The sequence below is a fragment of the Phacochoerus africanus genome, chromosome 3 (assembly GCF_016906955.1).
Source record: "Phacochoerus africanus isolate WHEZ1 chromosome 3, ROS_Pafr_v1, whole genome shotgun sequence".
Lineage (NCBI taxonomy): Eukaryota > Metazoa > Chordata > Mammalia > Artiodactyla > Suidae > Phacochoerus > Phacochoerus africanus.
In genome coordinates this window covers 111032897-111057824 of record NC_062546.1, presented here as the reverse complement: position 1 = coordinate 111057824, position 24928 = coordinate 111032897, and the positions used below count along the sequence as shown (strand labels likewise).

Sequence of the window (24928 nt, the reverse complement as noted above, 5' to 3'; positions counted from 1 at the left end):
GGGTATATTTGAAGAAAGAATTTTGTTTGGGGGGGCAGAGGTTGAGCTATGGAAAGAAAAAGATTGGATATAGTTGAATGCTGTCATCAGTATGACTTTGGGTGGATAAAGGCTAGATGAGGAGGATATTATAGACATTTTGTTGTGTATTATAAAGATGTTCTATAGCATTTTCAAAAGATGATCTAAAGATTTAAGTTGCTTTTAAATTATTTTGGGTATAATTTATTTATGTCGTCTCTTTTTGAGGCAGACCTTGAGGCAGCACAATAGTCTCTTTTATTTATTACAATTATTGTGATATGTGTACAGGTTTAATAAATATTATATATATATATATATATATATATATATATATATATATATATATATACACAGATTTAATAAGTACCGTGCACCAGGCACTGTTGAAGTGGCCTTATCAACCTTATCTCATTTCATCCTGAAAACAACCCTAAGAGATAGGTATTGTTATCATTATTCCATTTTACGGAAGAGGAAACCAAGATGTAGAGAGGTTGAATAACCCACTCAGAGCTGTTAAATGGCTTTGAACGCAGGCCTTTTTAGTGGCAGAAATCAATCGTCTAACCATTATGCTATATTGCTGCCACTCAGCTTCAGACTTCTCATCTGTAAGATAGAGAGTGAGTCCTAACCCATAAAATCATTCTGAGGGTTAAATGAAATCATTATAAGCTCCCTGAACAGTTCATCCTTATTCTTTGATTCCCATTGTCCATTACTGTGCCTTGCACATAGATTTCAATAAAAGCACTGCCATTTTATGACTAAGCATATTCCATGCCAGCTCTAGGTTTTACACAAGACGTTTTTGAGTTATTAATCACTGTGCTAGCACTGGGGATAAAAGGATTAAAAAAAAAAAAAAAACAGTCCTTGCCCTGAGAGCTCCAAAGTCCTGTGGGTTAAAAGTGCACAATGAGGTGATTCCTGTAAAGAGCAGTCAGAGCAAAAGTACAGATGCCTGGGCTGCCTGAAAGCTGTTTTAAAGGATAATTTGGGAGTTCCCATCGTGGCGCAGTGGAAACGAATCTGACTAGGAACCATGAGGTTGCAGGTTCGATCCCTGGCCTTGCTCAGTGGGTTAAGGATCTGGCATTGCCATGAGCTGTGGTGTAGACTGCAGATGTGGCTCAGATCCCATGTTGCTGTGGCTGTGGCATAGGCCAGCAGCTGTAGCTCTGATTAGATCCCTAGCTTGGGAACCTCCATATGCCAGGAGTGCAGCCCTAAAAAGATAAAAAAAAAAAAAGGATAATTTGGAGTTCTGGGTGTAGGTGAGTAGAAAAAGGTGGGCCTAGGAAAGCAAGACACCGTTTGGAGAGTGGAAAACCAGTGGAATCTGGGGATTGGTGGTGCTGAAGCATAAAATGCTGGGCAAGAAAAAGTGGCAAGAAATGAGATTTGACAGAGAAGCACCCGTGTCGTGTGGAAAAACTTGAACTCCATCTTGTCAGCCAATATTTCTAAAATATTCCTCCCACCCCCACTCTCTTAAAATTTTTGCAGTGTCCACGTTGTCCCTGTAGTAGTATTTTTTTTGTCTTTTTTTTGTTGTTGTTGTTGCTATTTCTTGGGCCGCTCCCGCGGCATATGGAGGTTCCCAGGCTAGGGGTTGAGTCGGAGCTGTAGCCATCGGCCTACGCCAGAGCCACAGCAACGCGGGATCCGAGCCGCATCTGCAACCTACACCACAGCTCACGGCAACGCCGGATCGTTAACCCACTGAGCAAGGGCAGGGACCAAACCTGCAACCTCATGGCTCCTAGTCGGATTCGTTAACCACTGCGCCACAACGGGAATTCCCCTGTAGTAGTATTTTTTTAATGTTAAACTCAGCTAATTTTTACTTAATCTTGGCCTAAGCAATAATACCCCTGAAATCACGATTTTGTTATCCTTGTTTTATTTTTCTAATGCACTTTACAGTAAATGCATTACAGTTAAAAATTTAGAAAATATTTATTCATTGATCAGTTAAAATCATCTCAGATACACCACTGAGGGAATGTGTATCATGCCTGTTCATGTCAGCAGTGGGGAGTCTTGAAGGGTCTTCAGCAGAGGAATGATTCAATTAGATTTACTTTCTTTAAAGAAAAATAGAAATTAAAAAAAATTTACATAGGAGAAGAATGAGCAAATAGGCACTTCTCTATAAAATGATCTCTTTAAGATTTAGGGTTTATGGAAGTTTCCTTGTGGCATTGTGGGTTGGGGATAGGACATCACTGCAGCTGTGGTGACCTGAGGGCTATGCCTGTGGTGCAAGTTTGATATCAGGCCTGGAAACTTGCACATGCCTTGGGTGTAGCCAAAAAAAAAAAAAAAAAATTTAGGGTTCTTTTTTTGTCCTGTTCTTTGGATCCCAGACAAAAACTAATTTGGCAGCTTAAGGCACAATCCTTCTTTTAAGAAGGTCCAAATGAAGCATTTGTTTATTTTTTTAACCAAATACAAAGCACTGTGGAAAAACCATTTTGCACATCAGTATGACTCTGTGATCCTATTGTTGTTTATTTTTTTATGAGTTTTCTTCTTTTCCTCTTACTTTTATTCAATTTTATTTTATACACATGCTTCCAAAGTAAAATCTACAACACAAAGTATTTTCAGAGAAATCTAGTTTTTATCCTTCACCTCTACCTGGTTCCCTCGACTCATTCTACAGGGAACTATTTTGTTCATTTTTCTGTGGTTTATCCTTCCATTTAAAAACATATGTAAGATTTATCTCCACCTTGTCTTACTCGTACTGTATTCTGGTTAACACTTCATAGCAATACATAGAGACATTTTTCTTTTAGAGTGTGATTTTGAGGAGAAAAGAGTGGATACAGAAATTCAAAGTAAATTTTTTGATTACATGAAATTATAAATCAAACATAAAGATATCTAGAAAAAACTTCAAATATTGAATATTAATCAATGCCCTTCTAAATAACCCATGGTTAAAGAAGAAATTATAAGGAAAATTAGAAAATATAATTTGAATAAAACTGATGACACACATATCAAATTTCTAGGATACAGCTAGAGCAGGGCTTACAGGGAAATTTATAGCATTAAACTCTTATATTAGAAAGAAAGAAAGCTCTCGAATTATTAACCTAAGCTTTCACCTTAAGAAAGCTAAAAAACAGGAACAAATTAAACCCAAACAAGCAGAAAGAAACAAATGGGCAATATTATGAATGAAAGAGGGCCATCACTATAGATTCTACAGATATAAAAATGATAATATGGAAATATTTTGGTAAACTTGATGCCAATAAGTTTGATAGCTTAGAAATAGCTATTTCTCAGAAAACACAAACGACTAAAGCCCACTCAAGAATAGACAACCTTGGAGTTCCCATCGTGGCTCAGTGGTTAACAAATCTGACTAGGAACCATGAGGTTGTGGGTTCAATCCCTGGCCTCACTGAGTGGGTTAAGGATCCGGCGTTGCCGTGAGCTGTGGTATAGGTCGCAGATGTGTCTCAGATCTGGCATGGCTGTGGCTGTGATGTAGGCCAGTGGCTACAGCTCTGATTAGACCCCTAGATTGGGAACTTCCATATGCCACGGATGTGGCCCTGAAAAAGACAAAAAGACAAAAAAAAAAAAAAAAACCCGGCAACCTAAATAGCCTTCTATTTAAAAAAAAAAAAAAAGGATTTAAATAATTGGATTTGTAGTTAAAAACCTTTCCAGAAAGAAATTTTAGACCAGATAACTTCAATGGTAAGTTTTATCAAATAAATAGTAGTGATTCTACACATGAAAAACTTTTGTGGCCTTGATTCAGGCAAAGGTTTCTTAGATAATTTCAAAGACTGGCAACACTAAGTGCTAGGAAAGATGCAGAGCAATTGGAGCTCTTATTCACTGCCAGGTGGTATACAAAATTATGTAGCCACTTTGGAAAAGTTTGAGAAATTCTTATAAAGCCAAGCTGCACATACATTTTCTATGTGATCCCCCCTCCATTCCTGTGTATTTATTTAATGGGAAGACACGTGTTCATACAAAGACCCATCTGTGAATATTTCTAGAGGCTTTATTCGTAGTAGCTCCAAAACAGAAACAACTCAAATGTCCTTCATCTGGTGAATGGATAAAACAACAGCAATGCATCCATGTGAAGGAATACTATTCAGCCATGTAAAAGACTGAACTTTGAAGCACAACAACATGGATGAAATCAAAAACTTTATGTTAAGTGAAAGTAGACAGATAACAAACGTTACATACCATATTATTCCATTTACATTGTATTCTTTAAAAGGCAAAACTATAGAGGAAAATCAGTAATTGCCAAAGTCAGGAATTAGGGGAGGGGGTCGACTGTAAAAAGTCAAAAACTTTTTGGGGTGATGGAAGTGTTCCAGATCTTGATTGTGATGGTGGTTATACAATGATATACATTTGTCAAAGCTCATCAAACTACACTTAAGGGGATGAATTTTATGTTTATATATTATACCTTTATAAACTTGACTTTTAAAAATATAATAAATGTGGAATTCCTATTGTGGCTCAGCCAGTTAAGAATCAGACACTGTGTCTGTGAGGATGTGGGTTCAGTCAGATCTCTGGCCTCACTCAGTGGGTTAAGGATCCAGCGTTGTCGCAGGCTGTGGTGTAAGTCACAGATGTGGCTTGGATCTGATGTTGCCATGGCCGTGGTATAGGCTGGCAGCTGCAGCTCAGATTCGACTCCTAGCCTGGGAAATTCCATATGCCACAGGTGTGGCTGTTTAAAAAAATAAATAAATAAAGGTAAAAAAAAAAAAAAAAAGATTGAAGGCCAGAGAAACCACTAAGAAGACAGAAGAAGGAATAAGGCTTAAAGTAGGGCGATGATTGCTGAATTAGAGGCACAGGGGCCAAGAACTCTGGTCTTTAGCATCAGACAAACTGGGTTTTGCCATATACTAGTTGTGTGATCTTAAACAAGTTACTTAACCTCTGTAGTCCTGTTTGTTCACCTATAAAATGGGGATGATAATAGTAGTACCCATCTGTGAATGCTTAGTACAATGTCTATAGAAGAGATCACTATTGTATTGTGTCAAGTAGTGTTTAAAAGGTGTAAGCGATGAGATGTGGTGACTGATCAGTTCTTGGAAGTAAGGGAGTGGGAGGGGGTAAGGGTGATTCACAAGTTTAGATTTGGGTGATTGACTGCCACCAGCCTACGTACGGTATCGGAGGGAAAACAATGAGTTCAGGTTTAAACATTATGAGACTAAAGAACTGCTGGGACAGACACCTCAGTGAGCCTTTCACTGAGAGTGGCAGACAGATGTCCAGAGCTCAAAGTAAAAGATGATAGCCTCTATTCATCTAATTTTTTTTTTTTTCAGTCTTTTTAGTACCTCACCCGCGGCACATGGAATCTTCCAGGCTGGGGGTTGAATTGGAACTGCAGCTGCCGGCCTACACCACAGCTACAGAGACGCCAGATCCAAGCTGCATCTGTGACTTACACCACAGCTCATGGCAACACCAGATCCTTAACCCACTGAGTGAGGCCAGGGATTGAACCCTCGTTCTCATGGATACTACTTGGCTTCATTACTGCTGAGCCACAATGTGAACTCCCTGGTCTAACTTTTAAAACAAAGAAATAGGAAAAAAAAAATCACAATGTAGAAAATGAGTTGTATTTTTATTTCAGGCTCACGTTGAATATAAATCTCTGGGATTCCTGCTGATAGTCCAGTGGTTAATTTTACTGCGTCAATATCCAAGCCAACTATTGTTATGATAATCCCCTATGTCTTAGAGCTGAAACAGGGTAAGTACTCAACAAATATTTGCTAAATGATATTTCCTCTTCGCCAAGTTTTAGAAGCTTTTGGATTCCTTGGACTCTGACTGAATATAAGTGGGCTTTGGAGTCAAACTCAGAAATGGCTGCATAACTGAAGACCCCTTTAAGTTCATGGTGTCTGATGGAAGGATGAGAGGGGTTGGTGCTATTTATTTCCTGGTTTCAGTGACTTTGCACCAAACTGATGTTTTTGCTTGTTTGGGGTTTTTTGTTTGTTTGTTTCTTCTTGGTCTTCCAAAATTTTTCTCTTAAATCCTGCTGCACTTCTCTCTTGTGCATTTGTTGCATTTTTAAAAAATTGTGTTAGCAGTTGGAGTCATGCAGGAAAGACCTGACCCTTCTCTGATTTTTTTTTTTTTAACTTTCTTTTGGTGCCTTTGGCAACAGGGCCAGAAAGTGTCACGGGGGGAATAGCTTTGAGCATCACTCCTTTATGGCAGAAAATCATCTTAGCTCTATTGTTACCAGCTCAATCCAGTTTGGGCACCACAGTATTATGTTCCTAATCATGCAGGAGCCTGTGAATTCAATTAAAATCTGGTGTGACTTCCTGAAACCACCAGTTAGTATGACTGCATTCCTTTAACTCAATTGGGCAGGATGGCACATGTCCTAAAACTTGCCAGAGTCTCTCATTAGCATCTATTTCTTACTACCCAGAGTTCAAGAAACTCTCTGGTGGTTATTTTTTCTGCAGCCCCTCGACTCCCCCTGTTTTTTTTTTTTCTTCAGCATCCTGGGCATGGAGCAGGTTTGGGTTTGAATGTCATGGTTTTGAGCAAATTTGAAAATAAGTGGGTTTGTAGGAGTCAGAGTGAGAAGGGTAGCTGGTCGCATAAGAGGAGTGAGAAGTTAACGGACTGTGGGAGGGATGAGTCACAGCTGCTTGGAGCTTCAGAAACAGCTCAGCCCAGCCAGCTGCAGGCACTTGCCTCAGCCTTTCAGCAAGCGACTCTTCCGACCCCCAAATGGCTGGGATAGAAATGAGTCGGAGGTCCTGAGGAGGAAACTCCATGTTTGCAAACTGTACCAAGATCTCAGTTCCCCTCAGGGGCAGTCTTTGAAAGCTGGTCATCAGCCTGGGCTCACAGGAAGGAGGGCACTGCCGAGGTGACAGAGGCTGGAATCCACACAATCTCGCTTTTCTTTTCTTTGCGTAGATTTAAGCTGAAGGATCTGCTGCTATTGCTGTATTCAAAACTAGGACATCCCTAATGCTTCATCATTTTTCTCAGTTCTGACAAAAAGCTCACATGTACATTTATGCACCACACCCTTATATGTGTTGGGAGGGAAAAGCTGGTAATAAAAACAAGGGTTAAAAAAAAAAAAAAGCATCACAGTATTGTAGTTGGGTTTCATCTGTGCTGCCCTCCAACTAATGATCTGATAGGAAAGACCCTCAGAGATGTCAGAGCTGTGGAGAGAAGGAAAGGCATGTAGCTCCAGGTTGGATCAACCATTGGGCCAGGCTATTCATCAGGAGTTGTCGCCAGAGACCTCTGGATCACGTGGCTGTGACCCATGACTCTAGAGAGGCTGTGAGGTCAGGTAGAGTGCAGGGAGAAGGGGGCGGGATGTTCCCTTTCCCCTCTGCTCTGCCCTCCTTCTCTCCCAGGTAGTCTTACAGTATCTCAGAGGACCCCCAGTTGTCATTCCCTTCATGGTTGAAGGACCCTACTGCAAAAGGCCCTTCAGCTTGTGGACAAAGGCCGTAAGGCTAATACACTCTGCCAACACCTCTGGGTCACCGCTCTGAGTTAAGACCTTTACTCTTAGGGTCCTGGTGTCCAAGTCTTCAGGCTCCAACAGCACCGCATCCCTAAGCTGCTCAGCACTAAGAGAATTAACTTGTGGATCCATTATGTACACTGCTTTTTGGCTAGGCACTCACTCCTTGGACTGTTAGATAACAGCTTTGGAAAATCCGCAGACTTTTCTCTCATTTTGCCTGGAGGGAATGAGGGCTTTGCACCCCCCGCCGCACGCAGGTGTTTCCTTCTTCCGAAAGAGAGTTGAAGGCTGCTCCAAACAGAGAGCTCTGTCATCTCAAGAACAGCTCGCTTTAGAGCAGCTCAGCTAACTTGCTGTCCCTTTCTTCTCGCATTCAACACTGACTCTGTAGGTCTAGAGCTTAATTGGAGAAATATTTTAAATTCCACTGATAGGTGGCCCTTCTCTGATTCTTGCAAGCGGAAAATATTTTGCTTTGGTCTGAAGCAGCTCCAGGGACAATGTACAGCATTCAACCTCTTGCACTGAGCGGTCAAACAGCTGCAGGTTATTACAGAAGCTGGAGAACATTCTGTATTTAAAATGAAATCTCTACACCTGACAGCAGCTGCAAAAGCATCTATGCAGAAGGGAAAAATGGTTCCCATGAACAAGGGCCTTTGAAATGTTACACACCAGGACAAAGCCCTCCTGCTGGAAGGCAGGGTAAATTTGTCTGCATCCCACAGTCATTCCATGTGTAATCTCTAATTAAATTTACTTATTTGGGTCTCTAAATTTTTTTTCTCCAAGCCAGCACAAGGGTTTGGTTGCCATCCACCTACTCTTGCTTTTGAAAAGGCCGGTCATGTGATGAACCATAACTACTAATGAAGATTCTCATTAAATAAAATAATATATATTTAGAATATTCAGACCTGCTGAACTTTCCTACATTAGCATGGTTAGAAGGATAAAAAAGCATAAGAATTCCAGATAGGGCTTTAGTCCTAAAGCATAGAAAAAAACAAATTAACTATATCCCCAGGGCACTCAAGGGCACGTTTCTCTTGCCTGGCTAAAACGAAATCTTGGTCCCTAAGAATCACACCTGACATTTCTCTTGATTTAATTAGATGCAAAAAGGGAACAAAGCCACATTTAAATGAATGAACATGAATGCCTAATTATTTTTGTTGCAAATTATCTGCATGTTTTCCTTCCCTTTGCATGGCTTGCCGAGCCTTTTACAAAGTGTTCCTATCTACATTGTCTTATTTGAATTTCTCAGCAATCTTGTGAAGAAAACAGGTGACAAAGTGACTATCATCACTTTGCAGGTGGAGAAACAAGCTCCAAGAGGTCTCAGGCAGTGACGCTCTGCACCACCAGTAAGGATTTAATCTCTGTTGCTTTCCAGAAGGCACTGAGGCTGTTTTGTCAGTATAGCCAATGCTTGTGTGTGTGAGTGCCTTGGTGTAAGTATGGAGGCAAAAGGGAGCTGGAAGTTTACCGGAAAAAGTGGAAAATGGACTAAAAAAGGGTGAGAATACCTAGAGAAGTTAGGCAAAAGTGTGATTCTGTGCAGCAAAATCGGCCCATGTGCCGTAGGATGACAGTATGAAATGAACAGCTATAAAATGTGCTACAGAGTTCCCACTGTAGTGCAGTGAGTTAAGAATCTGACTGCAGTGGCTCGGGTTGCTGCAGAGGGGCGGGTTTGTTCCCGGCCGGGCTCAGTGGATTAAGGGATCCAGTGTTGCTGCAACTGTGGTGATACATGCAACTGCGGCTCGGATTCAGTCTCTGGCCTGGAAACGTCCATATGCTGTGGGTGCAGCCATAAAAATACATATGTATGCTACACTTCATGATTTCTCAAAAGATGGTCAATGAAAATTCTTTGGTTGGCATCCTAGCCACCACTAAGCATTACTTTTAGCAGATATTGTAGTTAGTACACAGAGTAACAATAAGTCACAACTTTGAGATAAAGTTAACCTCTAGGACTAATGAGGAAGCACTAAAAGATAATGAGTGAAGTCAGTAAATTATTGACTAGGGAGATAAAGATGCCCTAGGTTAATCAATGCATTACATCAGGACATCTGTATTAACTTATCTGAGGCTGACCATAATAGGTGTTATTAACCTGGATGAATAGGAATCAATTATATTTGTGCTTTATCTAGGGAAGGATGACTGTTAATAGGAGGGGATGGCAGAATACCACCCTCACAAGCAAGGAGTTAGCAGGAATTTGGTAAGGTTGGGGGTGGAGGAGGAGGTAACTGGCAGTCAGTGAAGTCCCTATTATGGGCCAGGATGCTTCATCAGGTGCTATGGCACCTGGGAATCCCTGTGCCCTGATTTCATGCACTTCAAGCAGCCTCTAAGGGACCTGGAAAACTGGAAGGGGCTATTGAGATTGGAGTAAATGTCTTTGGAAGGATCTACCCCCCTTATAAATTAATAAACTACCTTCTGGTTTAGATTTCAGGTCTTTAAGGATAGCTGGAGTGAGTCTGTCTCCTATGATGCAACCAATTCTAAGGGTCCTGGGTCAGCCAAGCAGAACCCCGATCTTTAAATGTGATGAGCATGCCAAGGCTCTTTGTCCATTTTGACTGTCTATCCAGTGGACAGCCAGGCTTCTTGGATCACAGCTCTGCTGATCTCCCATAGTGGAAGACAGACAGGGGACATGGTGCTTTTTTCTTGTATTTAAATGAATAATTTCTTGTGGCATGCAGGGTAGTAGCCTGGTTCAAGGGCAGATGCAGCCCCACACTGGGACTGGAGAGAATAGGGGTTCTTGTCTTGGTGTCACCTCTAGCCACATTTTTGATATTTCAAACTAGTTAACCTCAGCCTAGGTTTCCTCATCTATATAGAGAAGGCATTCCACTATAAGCTCCTTATAATTTGCCCAAGGTCACCAAGCTGATTGCTACCGTCTGGACCTCTACTCCATTACTCTTCTCCTACTTTACTTCTCTCTGTAAATTTGGGAGCAGAGTGTGGGTTGGTGGGAGCAGGAGAGTCTCCAGGGAGTAGTGAGATAGCTTAAAGTGGATTTCCCTTCTTAACTGGTTGGAATCAAGGTAGATTACGCACAGACTTTTGTTACCTACATGAAGGCCTCATAAATCAAGAACCATTTCAGTAGTTCCTGTTGTGGCTTAGTGGGTTAAGAACCTGGCTAGTATCCCTGAAGATTCTGGCGGGTTTGATCTCTGGCCTTGCTCAGTGGGTTAAGAATCCAGTGTTGCCATGAGCTGCAGTGTTGGTTCAGACGCAGCTAAGATCTGGCATTGCTATGTCTGTGGTGTAGGCCTGCAGCTGTAGCTGCAATTCGACCCCTAGCCTGGGAACCTCCATATGCTGCAGGTGTGGCCCTAAAAAAAGAAGAAAAGAAAACCTAAGTAATATTACCATTTCTCTTAAACAGAGTATAACACTGTAAAGAGAGGATAGGACTTTAGGATCAAATAAACATGAGTTCTAATCTCAGTTTTTCACTTATTAGCTGAGTGGCCCTCAGCTACTACTCACTTAACTCTTCTGAGTTTGCTGGAACTTCCACATGCTGCAGTTGCAGATGTAAAAAGAACCATTTTAACGACACCTCAGTCTCTGAACCCCCTTCATCTCCCTGGACACATATGGAGAATGATAATGATAGAAAATTATACTTGCCTACTACATGCTGGGTAAATGTGAGGAGCTACTCATGGCCACCCAAAGGGATGAGGGACCCACTATGTTGGCCCCACCTGTAACCCTTTTGGCCAAATACACTAACTGGCATGCTGTGCAACAAGCCCTCTCAGACCAGGGTCTACCAGGAATTAAAACTAGGTTAAGGGAGTTCCCATCGTGGCACAGTGGTTAACGAATCTGACTAGGAACCATGAGGTTGTGGGTTCAATCCCTGCCCTTGCTCAGTGGGTTAACGATCCGGCATTGCCGTGAGCTGTGGTGTAGGTTGCAGACGCGGCTCGGATCCCGCGTTGCTGTGGCTCTGGTGTAGGCCGGTGGCTACAGCTCCGATTCGACCCCTAGCCTGGGAACCTCCATATGCCATGGGTGCAGCCCAAAGAAATAGCAAAAAGACAAAAAAAAAAACAACAACAAAAACAACAAAAAAAACTAGGTTAAGTTATCTCCTCTTCTTGGGATCTAATTCTGACTGGACTGGTAGAATAATTTTTTCTCACCCAGAACTAGAGATGAGGGTCCTGGCCTCCCTTTGTCCTCTGTTACACGGTGATCATTTATTGTACAAAGCACTGCAGGTAGGAAAGAACTTGCTTCCATGGTTTGGTGTCTCTCCGTAAAGGGAGGACACATTCTGTGGACAGTATTGCTTATTTTGTTGTTGCTTATTTTTACATTTATAAGGCCTATTGTCTTCTTTCAGTATGATTTATTTAATGGCATAGTATGCTTTGTTCCTTAATGATTAATGTCCTAACAGATGGTCTAGAAGCCAACTTCCATCCTTCAATATGTTCTATCAATCTCTTGTATGTACCATGGAAAACAGAGTCATCCTCATAAAGTCTTTTCCAATAATATACTCAAAATTTTAGGTCCCATCTCCAAATCTCATCATTTTGCATTGTTTATAGATAATAACTTACTTGAATGCTACTGTTCTAACGGCAAAGATGTAAGATCAGTATACATCAGTCTAGTTAGTATATTTTTTCTTGTTTACTTTTTAAATGAAGTATGGATTATGCACAGTAAAGGGCTAGTCCATTTTTGCACAGCCCCTTGGCTCATGCCCACTCAAGTGCATGCCCTCGGCATGTATCTTCGTATCCTTCTCAAGTATTGGGGTCTGGACTTGATTTTCCTTCTCCTCATTTTCTGTTTCTCATTTCAGGATCTTTATCTCTTCCTTCCCTATTTCTCTGACCCCATATCTATTTTATTTTTCATTTTTTTCCCATCTCCTTTTAATTTCCTCTTTTTCTTTTCTTCATTCTCTCCCTTCCATTATTTATTCTTTCTCTGTAACATTTATTTAGGTTTCCATAATGCAATACTTCAATTACAATAATTACTCTCATTACTCTTGCCCATGTTCACGAGGCATTACAAAGCTCCTGCTCTATTGAGGTTTATTATTCCCACCTCATGGAAGGCCCTCCTTCCTACTTTACTGGTTCCACATTTGATGGGTGAGGTTACTGGGGGTGGATCTTAGCAACAATTTTTAGTGTCAGTGTCTGGGGTCTGGGCTTCCCTAGGCAACGAGGAAGTTAGTGGTCTTACTAAAGGCCAAGGTGAGAAGGGCAAACCACAGTATGACAACAACAGGGTGTAGAAACTTTAGCAACCAAGAGGTAGGGCTGGTGGTTCGAAGTAGGAAGTAGGATGATAGATCTGGAAAAAGTCTGAGAGTTGATGACAAGACACCAAAGCAGCTGTTTTTTATCATCCTTGCTCTAGTTTCCTATTGCTCTTTAACAAACCACCCCAACTTCAGTAACATAAAACAGCAAAAATCATTCATTCTTATTATCTCTCACACTTGGGGGGTTGATTTGGTGCCGGCAGGGAATTCTGGGTTGGGGTTTCTTATGTGGATGCAGCCAGGTGGGAACTGGGGCTGGAATCTGGGGTTAGCACTGGCTGTTAGCTGGGACTTTAGCTGTAGGTGTCTGTCAAAACACTTACTTGTGACTTCTGCATGGTCTGGGATTTTGGACAGCATGGAAGCTGGGCTCCAAAAGCAAGTACCCAGAGAAAAATCCAGGAGAAAACTGCATTACTTTTTATGATCTATTCTTGGAAGTCACATAGTATCACTTCTGCTATACCCTGTTGATTGAGGTAGTCACAAAGGTCCACCCAGTTTCAAGGGGAAGAGACATAGACACCACATCTTTTTGTTGTTGTTGTCCTTTTTGTCTTTTGTCTTTTTAGGGCCACACCATGGCATATGGATGGAGGGTGCCAGGCTAGGGGTCGAGTTGCCACAGTCACAGCAACTTGGGATCCAAGCCACATCTGCGACCTGTACCACAGTCCACAGCAATGCCGGATCCTTAACCCACTGAGCAAGGCCAGGGACCGAACACACAACCTCATGGTTCCTAGTCGGAGTCATTAACCACTGAGCCACGACAGGAACTCCTAGACTCCACCTCTTGATGGGAGATGGCAAGATCATGTTGTTAAAAGAGAGTATGGGATGGGAGATACTGTTATGGCCATTTTTGGGTGATACAGTCTGCCACAGTCTGCCCTCTGCCACCCACTTCTGCACGCAAGCTACTCTTATCCCTTCCCCAAGACCCCTGAATTTCAATGTTTTGTGGCATCAAGACAGGTTGGGAGGAGCAAGAACAGAGGAATTCTCTCATGACTCCTTCTGTCCTTTCCTTTGATCAGAGTTTCTCTTGGACTTTTTTCTGACTGTACAACTTGAGTAATTCTGAGTCCCATATTGTCCTGCATCTATGCCAAGAGATGTGGAAGGAAAAAAATCCAAGACACTCACCATCTTATTGGATTTTCTTGGAGTTTTGACTTTCCTCCCCAATCTACCCACTATTATTTCTTTTCCGAGTCTTCATTAGTTGCCTTATGTATTCTGTATAGGGTTTTTAGGTTGAATCAGTGGGAGACAGACCATGGAATCTGCTCACTCCATCTTGACCAGAACCAGATCTAGAAGCCATTTCTTAATTTTAGATTTGTCATCTGGGAATGAAAAACCATTTCAAACTCAGCCACACCTTTCACCTTTATATTTAATTATTTATTCATTAGCTTATCTTTATACTCTCTTGTTTTATTGCAAGAGCTGGAAGAGGCCAGGTGGCACTGGCAACACTGTTCTTGGACATTTCCTTGGTGAGGTCACACAGTTCATCCATATGGTTTCTATTTTCCAAGTTACCTCAAGTGTCAATGTTGGTAAACTTCCCACCACTATATAAAAATGTCTACTTTTCCCCAGACTCCAACAATATTTTCCCTATGTTTATTTGAGCCTTCACTGACAGACGTTCAAGGTCAGTCCCAAAGTCAGTGCAAATGCTCTAGGTTTTTATTATACCAGTCTGCTTCCAAAATGTGTATCAGCATAGTTTGATCAGAGGAGCAAAACCACTTTGATAGAAACAAGGAATGTATGGGAGGGGGTTAGAACATATGCGATTATGGGAGCCAGTTATGCAGTCCGTGTAATCTGTCTGTACTAAGTCAAGACTTGGGCCTGAAATCAGCAGGATGGACCAGTTCATGAGGGGAAGATTGATGTGAAGTGGAGACGTGAAGCCAGCAGGCACAAACTGGAAGCTGTGTGAATGGATGTACTAGAAGCCCTGCTTGCCGCCTTGGCCTCTCGTGCTTCCAGTCCTCCAACTTCGATGATGAAGCTGACCTAGAGAAGAGCTGGTGCACTTTGCTGTGGAGTTTCATCCAAACCTAATAAGCATTCAGAGAAGCTGAAGAAGCAGTTGAAGCTGGAGGCTGAGCTGCAGCCTTGCAATGTCAGGTCAGCCAGCAGAGGCACTGTCTTGTGTGTGAGCTACCACAGTGCCAGGCCCTACATCAACCTTCTAACTTCCGATAAACACGGCCACCAGGTCACTTCCGTCTTCCAAATGTTGCCTAGGTTTTCTGGGATGCACAGTTCCAGCTTAGCTACACTGACATCACACAAAACCACCAGCCAGCATAATAAGGAGCACAGCCGGGCAATGCATAGAAAGCATTTGTCTATCTGTAATGGCAGAGTCTGGCCATCTGAGGATGTGTGTGCAACAGGTGCACAGAACTCATGCAAAGGTAAGGGAAGTTTATAAATCAGTGATACTAGGTGACTAATAAAAATGGATCAACTCCAGAATAAATTTTTTTTGGCTTTTTAGGGCTGTACCAGCAGCATATGGAGGTTCCCAGGCCAGGGGTCAAATCAGAGCTATAGCCACTGGCCTACATCACATCACAGCAACGCCAGATGTGAGCCGCATCTGCAACCTACACCACAGATCACAGCAATGCCAGATCCTTAACTCACTGAGTGAGGCCAGGGATCAAACCTGCATTCTCAAGGATGCTAGCCAGATTCCTTTCCGCTGAGCCACGATGGGAACTCCTAGGATAAATTTTAATAAAACTATTAAAATGATTATTAATACTATCCCAGAATATGCCAAACTAATCACTAACATGCTAATAGCTTTTCTGCATGAGTTTAGCAGGGCAGCCACAACAAAGTACCACAGACTATGTGGCTGAAATCACAGAAATGTATTTTCTCACAGTGCTGAGGCTGGGAGTCTGAAATTAAGGGGCTAGCGAGGCTTCTCTCCTTGGCTTGCAGATGGCCACCTTCTTGCTGTGTATTCAGATGTTTATCTCTCTGTGTGTACATGGGTTGCTGTCTATTTGCCCTAATCTCTTCTTATAAAGACATTAGTCACTGGGAGTTCCCTTGAAGGGAGTGGGTTAAGGATCCAGTGTTGTTACTGCAGTGGCCCAGGTTGCTGCTGTGCCACAGATTTGATCCCTGACTTCCACACGCTGTGGGCGTGGCCAAAAAAAAAGACACTGTGAGTCATTGGATTAGAGTCCACTCTGATTACTCTAACTTAATTGCCTCTTTAAAGGCCCTATCGCCAAACATAGTCACATTCTGAGGTCCTGTGGTTTTGGACTTCAACATCTGAATTTGGAGGGGAACACAATTTAGCCCATAACATTTTCTGTAATACAGTAAAGTTTTTTTTTTGTTTTTTGTCTTTTTGCCTTTTCTAGGGCCGCTCCCACGGCATATGGAGGTTCCCAGGCTAGGGGTCTAATCGGAGCTGTAGCTGCCAGCCTACGCCAGAGCCACAGCAACTCGGGATCCGAGCAGCGTCTGTGACCTACACCACAGCTCACAGCAACGCCAGATCCTTAATCCACTGAGCAAGGCCAGGGATCGAACCCGCAACCTCATGGTTCCTAGTCGGATTCGTTAACCACTGCACCACAACGGGAACTCCTGTAATACAATAAAGTTTGAGAAATGCTACATGCTCTCTGTTTTCTTCTTGGAAATTCACACTGTCCACTTGTATATGAAAAATTACACAAAGTCTTAAAAAATATCCAGGATTCATCTTTCGCACACCCTACCGTTTTGTACATTCTTTACTGATAATCCTAAACTGTCCTCATCTCTCATACATTGGCCAGTAATACTGAATGATTGTGTGGTGATCTTGTCTGCCAGCTGATGCTGGCAGTCAGGCAGCGGAGATGCATGTGAGGTGGAATAAAGCAAGTACAAACTAGGCCTCGGGTCTGATTCTCATCAGAACCTGTGCTGGTCTTTTGCCTCCTCCAAGCCTCAAATTTTATAAAGACGCTTGGTGGGTTGCTATAGAGATCTATGCTGAGAGATCGATTTGTAAGTGGGCAAGGGGGCTGGCCCTTGCCATATGGGATCCACTTGTACCAAGGGGATCTTCCAGATTGCTAGGGGCCTGGACTTTTCCTTGCTCACCTGTAGCTGCTGGCCAGGATGGGTGGCATTTCACCAGGACTAGTTTCTGCTCACTTCTTGGTTTTCTTGTTTTTGCAGGTAAGGAAAAGAGCAGAGCTGTGGACAGCACTGGGGTGGGACAGGCAGCTTGGCAAGGATCCATCCAGGAAGGGGAGGACAGGTCTGAGTGGGTGGGGAGGGGTGAGAAAGGTTACCGACCCTACACGTCAGCTAGTTCTGCAGTGGCTGTGGAAGAAAGAGCCCCCTGCCTCACCCAGTTCCAGGTAGCCCAGTCTGCCATCTAGGCCTTTCCTGGCATGTGGCCTGCTTTCTGCCCCCTGTCCTTACCTTTCCAACCTAATGCTCAGTTCAGCTAGTGTTCTTTCCTTGGGCCCTGCATCCCATTCTGAACGATTCCTATGACTCTGGGTGCCTTGCACAAATTACCTGAGTCAGACCCCAGACTCACTCCAAATAAGGACCCTCCCTGCTACCTTGGCATCTGCGGAAACATCTTGGTTCTTTCTGTTCCTCTGGTACTCATCGTGAATCATCTCCAGGTACCCCACATAGAATCTGCCAGCTTCTAATATCAGCTAAGCCTTCATACCGCTATCTTTGCAGTCCAGTAAAGGCACGTGGTTTTTTTTGTTTGTTTTTTTGTTTTTAATTTCTTATGGGCACAACTGCAGCATATGGAAGTTCCCAGGCCAAGGATTGAATCCGAGCTGCAGCTGCCACCTACACCACAGCTATGGTAACACCAGATCCTTTAACCCACTGCACAGGGCCAGGGATCAAACCTGCGCCTCCAAAGCAACCCAAGCCACTGCAGTTGGATTCTTAACCCACTGCACCACGGTGGGAACTCCAAGACACATGACTTTAATGTCAAGTGTGTCTCAGTAGTGACTGACCTGGCAGCTTAGCACAGTGACAAGAGCTTCCTTTTGAGCAGGATTAGTGCAAAATGCTCTCCGTGCATCATCTCTACTCCACACAATGGCCTGGGCAGTAGAGCACGTTGTCCCAATTTTATAGAGAAAATAAGCTCCCAGGGAGCAGTTTCTCATGGAGGCGAGAGCCCTTACACAGGCCTTACAAATAAATGAGCTTATGTTAGAACAGCCTTGGTCCAGCATTGTCCTCACTCTCTGTGGGTTTACTTCATTTCCTTCTAAATCCCAGTTCAACCCGGCCTCCCAGTAGCCTCTGTCAGAAGGCTCCCCTTGAAATTTAATACACTCAGTTACAGAAAAAATCATTCCTACCCTGAACCCCATTTGCTGAATTGCTTTGGGAAATATATTGTTTCCAAATTAAAACTGCCACATAGATGTGAAGGAGGTCTCAATGCATTTCTCTCTCTGCCTGGCCATGATCTACTATCTCTGTGGCTTCTTTTTCAGAAACTCCCTCTCTTCTTGCTGCCTCCAACATCCCTTAAAATCTTGTATGCACACTTTATATATTTTAAGAACAGAATAATACATTTAAGGACAGACTGAGACTTTAAACAGGCTTCACTGTGGGGTGGGGGCTGTCACAAATTATGGTGATTGGAGTTCCCGTCGTGGCGCAGTGGTTAACGAATCCGACTAGGAACCATGAGGTTGCGGGTTCGGTCCCTGCCCTTGCTCAGTGGGTTAACGATCCAGCATTGCTGTGAGCTGTGGTGTAGGTTGCAGACACGGCTCGGATCCCGCGTTGCTATGGCTCTGGTGTAGGCCAGTGGCTATAGCTCCGATTGGACCCCTAGCCTGGGAACTCCATATGCTGTGAGAGCGGCCCAAGAAAAATGGCAAAAGGACAAAAAAAAAAAAAAACAACCTCACAAATTATGGCGTTTATTGGGTAGAATTTGGCCTTCTTGCTTCATGGTATTAAGAGAGGGTGAGTGAAAAAACATATTCTTTTAAGTCATAGTTTACAAGGCAATTTTACAAATGTTTTCTCATTGGACCTTTAAGAATCTCTAAGAGGTTTAGACAAGTCGGTATTTTAGAGAAGAGGATCCTGGCTCAGAGTGGTTCTGCAGCTGAGATGGCGAGAGGAGGTCTTCTGGTCTAAGGGCCGTGCGCTTTGAATCCACCACATGCTAAATTCCCATCCCTTTTATCCAGAAGGCAACTGATTTCTGCAGATCAATATGCGGTCATGAAAGAACACCTCATCCTCCGCGCCCTGGGCACAGATTACACCAAGAATTCTGGGCCATGCACACACACAGAGCTGTAATCTGATGGAGCTGTGGCTGGAATGACCATGAGGAAGGTCCAGGAGATAGAGCTCACCTCCAGCCTCATGGTCCTGGTGCGCAGGTCAGGAACATCCATTCACACCGAATGCAGGTGGGATCTGCATATTGGCGTTGTTCAGAGCCCACCTTGGCCTCCAGAAAGCTTCTCATTTCCTCGCTGCTCCCAGAGAGGAAAGAAGGACTCTTCCATCCACTCTCTCTATCCAGGGAGCTTCTTAGAGGTAAGAGATGCAGTCCGATAGTATATGAACTTCTGCTGGTTTTGCCCATGTTAGGTGAAATCTGATGGAACAAAAAAGCCATGCCAAGAACCGGAGAAGAACATTCTAGGAAGGGAGAACAGGAACTAGAAAGCCCTGAGGAGATAATGAGCAGGGTAAGTTTTAGAAACAGGAAGGAAACCAGTGGGACGAAAACGAATTGCAGCAAACTTTTCTTGCAAAGGGCCAGCTAGTAAGTATTTTTAGGCTTTGAGGGTCATTCGGTCTTGGCAACCATCTGCTATTTTAGCCCCTAAAATCTTCTTGGACATATATTCACACAGATGAGCATGGCTGTGTTCCAATAAAACTTTATTTATAAACACTGATATTTGAATTATATATCATTTTCACATGTCACAAAATAGTGTTCTTCTTTTGTTTCCAACTGTTTAAAAATGTAAAAACCATTTTCAGCTCAGGGGCTGTCGAAGAACAGGCAGTGGGCCAGATTTTGCCTGTGGAGCTGTGGTTTGCTGACCATGGGATAACGCATGGCGAGTGAGTGGGGGGAAAAGTAGACCCAGATAGGGTGGGAGAGTGTGAAGTGGGCTCAGGCCAGACCCCGCACAGGGTTTTGTAGGCCATGGAAGCAAGTACGGATTTTATTCTAATTGCTGTGGGAAACACCCAAGGGGCTTTAGGCAGGAGTGTGACATGATCTATTTTAATAATACTCTGGTACATCTGAGTCCACAGTCGACTGTCAGGAGACAAAAGCCGAAGCAGAGGTACCAGTAAGGACCCTGCTCCAGCAGACCAGGCAGAGATGACAGACACTGAAATGGGAATTATGAGACCGACATGCTACCTACCGCACTAACGAGGTTAGATTCCCAACTTCAAAGGGAGTGAGCCATCAGGGTTATAGGGTATTTAAGGAGAGTGCCTGGTACATAGTATGTACTCAGTTTATGCTCCTTCCCTACACTATACTTCCCTCTTTGGTGATAAAACGAATGCTAAAATTGGTTTGGTCCCAATCTCTCACCGCTCTCAGAAAAATCACTCATTCTACTAAAAAAAGGTCAGCCAACATCATCAAAAGTCAGTGGACACATGCTTCAGTTTTGTTAATGACTCCGATGGGATACATATGTGTGTATGTATATTCATATTTTTGTTGAGCCTCATGAAATAGCTAAAATTTTTCTACAGATTAAGGTTTATCAGGATCACTGGCTTCAGGTTTCCACTGTGGTGCAATGGCTTAAGTATCTGAATGTAGTGGCTTGGATTGCTTCAGAGGCACAGGTTCAATCCCTAGCCTGGCACAGTGGGGTTAAAGGATTCCCGTGTTGCCGCAGCTGCAGCACAGTTTACAGCTGTGGCTTGGATTCAATCCCCTGGCCCAGGAATTTCCATATGCAATGGGTGTGGCCATTAAAAAAATAATAAAAATCACTGGCCTTATAGGTTCTCTGAAAACACATTTAGTTTTAATCTATTTAGTTGTCCTCATTAAAAGTATTAATGTATAAGCCAAACCATCATGCTATATATATTCCTTAAAATATACAGTGATGGATGTCAATTATTTCTCACTAAAACTGGAAAAAAGGATTGATATATCAAAAAGGTTTTAGGAGTTCCCATTGTGGCTCAGCAGTAATAAACCTAATGTCCATGAGGATGCGGGTTTGATCCCTGGCCTCACTCAGTAGGTTAGGGATCTGGTGTTGCCATGAGCTGTGGTGTAGGTTGCAGATGAGGCTTGGATCCAGTGTTGCTGTGGTTGTGGTGTAGGCCAGAGGCTGTGGCTCCAATTCAACCCTTAGCCTGGAAAGTTCCATATACCGCAGGTGCGGCCCTTAAAAAAAAAGGCAAAAAGGTTTTTAAAAATTATCTTTGGAGTTCCGGTCCTGGCGCAGTGGTTAGCGAATCCGACTGGGAACCACAGGGTTGTGGGTTCGATCCCTGGCCTTGCTCAGTGGGTTGGGGATCCGGTGTTGGCGTGAGCTGTGGTGTGGGTTGCAGATGTGGCTTAGATCCCGCGTTGCTATGGCTCTGCCGTAGGCCAGTGGCTACAGATCTGATTAGACCTCTAGCCTGGGAATCTCCATATACCGTGGGAAGCGGCCCTAGAAAAGGCAAAAAGACAAAAAAAAAAATCCTTGGCTCCAGGCCAATTTCATTGATGAACATAGATGCAAAAATCCTCAACAAAATACTAGCAAACCGCATCCAACAATACATTAAAAGGATTGTACATCATGATCAAGTGGGATTTATCCCAGGGATGCAAGGGTTCTTCAATATCCACAAATCAATCAGTGTGATACACCACATTAACCAACTGAAAAATAAAAACCATATGATCCTCTCAATAGATGCAGAAAAAGCCTTTGACAAAATCCAACACCCATTTCTGATAAAAAAAACTCTTCAGAAAGTGGGCATAGAGGGAACCTACCTCAACATAATAAAGGCCATATATGACAAACCCACAGCAAACATCATTCTCAATGGTGAAAAGCTGAAAGAATTCCCGCTGAGATCAGGAACAAGACAAGGATGTCCGCCCTCACCACTACTCTTCAACATACTTTTGGAAGTCCTAGCCACAGTAATCAGAGAAATAAAAGAGATAAACGGAATCCGAATTGGAAAGGAAGAAGTAAAACTATCACTATTTGCAGATGACATGATACCATACCTAGAGAACCCTAAAGACTCCATGAAAAAACTTTTAGAGCTCATCCATGAATTTGGCAAAGTCACAGGATACAAAATTAACATACAGAAATCGACAGCATTTCTATACACTAACAATGAAAGAGCAGAAAGAGAAATTAGGGAAGCAATCCCATTTACCATTGCATCCAAAAGAATAAAATACCTAGGAGTAAACCTACCTAAAGAGACGAAAGACCTGTACTCTGAAAACTATAAGACACTGATGAAAGAAATCAAAGATGACACAAATAGATGGAAAGACATACCATGCTCTTGGATTGGAAGAGTTAATATTACCAAAATGACTATATTACCTAAGATTCAATGCAATCCTTATCAAATTACCAAGGACATTCTTCACAGAACTAGAACAAAATATTTTAAAGTTTGTTTGGAAGCACAAAAACCCAGAATAGCCAAAGACATCCTGAAAAAGAAAAATGGAGCTGGAGGAATCAGGCTCCCTGACTTCAGACTAGACTACAAAGCAACAATCATCAAAACTGTATGGCACTGGCACAAAGACAGAAATATAAATCAGTGGAACAGGATAGAAAGCCCAGACTTAAACCCATGCACCTACAGCAAACTCATCTATGACAAAGGAGGCAAGAATATACAATGGAGAAAAGCCCCTTCAATAAGTGGTGCTGGGAAAACTGGACAGCCACATGGAAAAGAGTGAAATTAGAACACTCCCTAACACCATCCACAAAAATAAACTCCAAATGGATTAAAGACCTAGATATAAGACCAGACACTATAAAACTATTAGAGGAAAACATAGGCCAAACACTCTCTGATATAAATGACAGCAACATCTTCTCAGATCCACCTCTTAGAGTATTGATGATAAAAACAAAAATCAACAAATGGGACCTAATCAAACTTAAAAATTTCTGCACAGCAAAGGAAATCCTAAACAAAATGAAGAGATAACCCACAGAATGGGAGAAAAAATTTGCAAATGAATCAACTGACAAGGGATTAATCGCCAAAATTTATAAACACCTTCTGCAGCTCCATACCAAAAAAACAAACAACCCATCAAAAAATGGGCAGATCTAAACAGACAGTTCTCCAAAGACATACAGATGGCCAAAAAACACATTAAAAGATGTTCAACATCACTCATTATTAGAGAAATGCAAATCAAAACCACCATAAGGTACCACCTTACACCAGCCAGCATGGCCATCATCCAAAAGTCTACAAACAATTAAGTACTGGAGAGGGTGTGGAGAAAAAGGAATCCTATTACACTGTGGGTGGCATTGTAAATTGGTGCAACCACTGTGGAAAACAGTATGGGGATTCCTCAGAAAATGAAAAATAGAACTACCATTTGATCCAGCAATCCCACTCCTGGGCATCTATCCAGAGAAAACCATGACTCCCAAAGACGCATGTACTCTGATGTTCATTGCAGCACTCTTTGCAATAGCCAAGACATGGAAACAACCTAAATGTACATCGACAGAGGAGTGGATCCAGAATATGTGGTACATATACACAATGGAATATTACTCAGCTATTAAAAGGAATGAAATGGCATTTTTAGCAACATGGATAGACCTAGAAATCATGCTAAGTGAAGTCAGCCATACAATGAGACACCAACATCAAATGCTTTCACTGACATGTGGAATCTGAAAAAAGGACAGAATGAACTTCTTTGCAGAACAGATACTGACTCAGACTTTGAAAAACTTATGGTCTTCAAAGGAGAGAGTTTGGGGGGTAAGGGGATGCGCTGGGGTTGTGGGATGGAAATCCTATAAAATTGGATTGTGATGATCATTGTACAACTATAAATGTAATAAATTCATTGAGTAATAAAAAAATAAAAATAAAAAAATAATTATCCTTGGGTATAGAGAGAGAGAAAAAAACAAGCTTACTTGATCATTTTGCCAGAGCTAATAACAAAACTGGCTTGTATGCTTCTTTCCATGTTCTCCCAGTTTCTCACCTGGCATTGAATTGGCATAAATATGTAAGAAACTGTCAGGAATTTGCCTGATATTGGCAAATTATCGACTTGGGAAAGGGGATGCATCACCCTGGACCCCATATGGGGTTAAGATAAAGGATGATAAAAGACCATGAGGTTGAGATAAGGGATGATAAAAATCTAATCAGCCTGGAATCTGAATGTTTAGTACACAGTTGTAGGGTTAAATATTTTATACCTATATGTTTTTGTGTACTTAGCAAGGAGAGGTGGCTAATCAGTAGTTATTAATATTATATACACAGCAAAAGCATAAATATGACCATAGTTCTTGGTTTCTGAGAGTATTTCCTCGCTTCTTCCAGTTTTTGGAGGCTCCAAGCATCCCTTGGCTTGCGGTATTATCACTATAGTCCCTGCTTGTCTTCATATGGATGTGTCTTTTCTGTCATTTCTAAGGACACTTGTCTTTGGATTGAGGGCCCACCAGAATGACCCAGAATGACCTCATTTCCAAATCTTTAACTAAGTCAGCTGTCGTCTTTATTTTTGTTCCTTTTTATGTAATATCTTTTTCTTCTCTGGCTGCTCTTAAGATTTTTCTCTTGATCATGTGTTTTCAGAAATTTGGTTATGATATGCCTCACTGTGTTTTATTGTTTGATTGATGGTTCTGCCTAAGATTTGTTGAGATTCTTGCATCTATGGGTTTTATCAAACTTGA

General features: G+C 42.4%; 1 long non-coding RNA gene across 1 annotated transcript in view; it reads left to right on the top strand.

Annotated features, from left to right (window-relative positions):
* Positions 1 to 15493, top strand: part of LOC125123112 (uncharacterized) — a 33038-nt gene extending 17545 nt beyond the window's left edge. The window contains exons 2-4 of the long non-coding RNA XR_007133978.1: positions 5690 to 5809; positions 8899 to 8949; positions 14806 to 15493. This is a non-coding gene — a long non-coding RNA (uncharacterized LOC125123112). The remainder of the gene's footprint in view (positions 1 to 5689; positions 5810 to 8898; positions 8950 to 14805) is intronic.
* The last annotated feature ends 9435 nt before the right edge of the window (positions 15494 to 24928 follow it).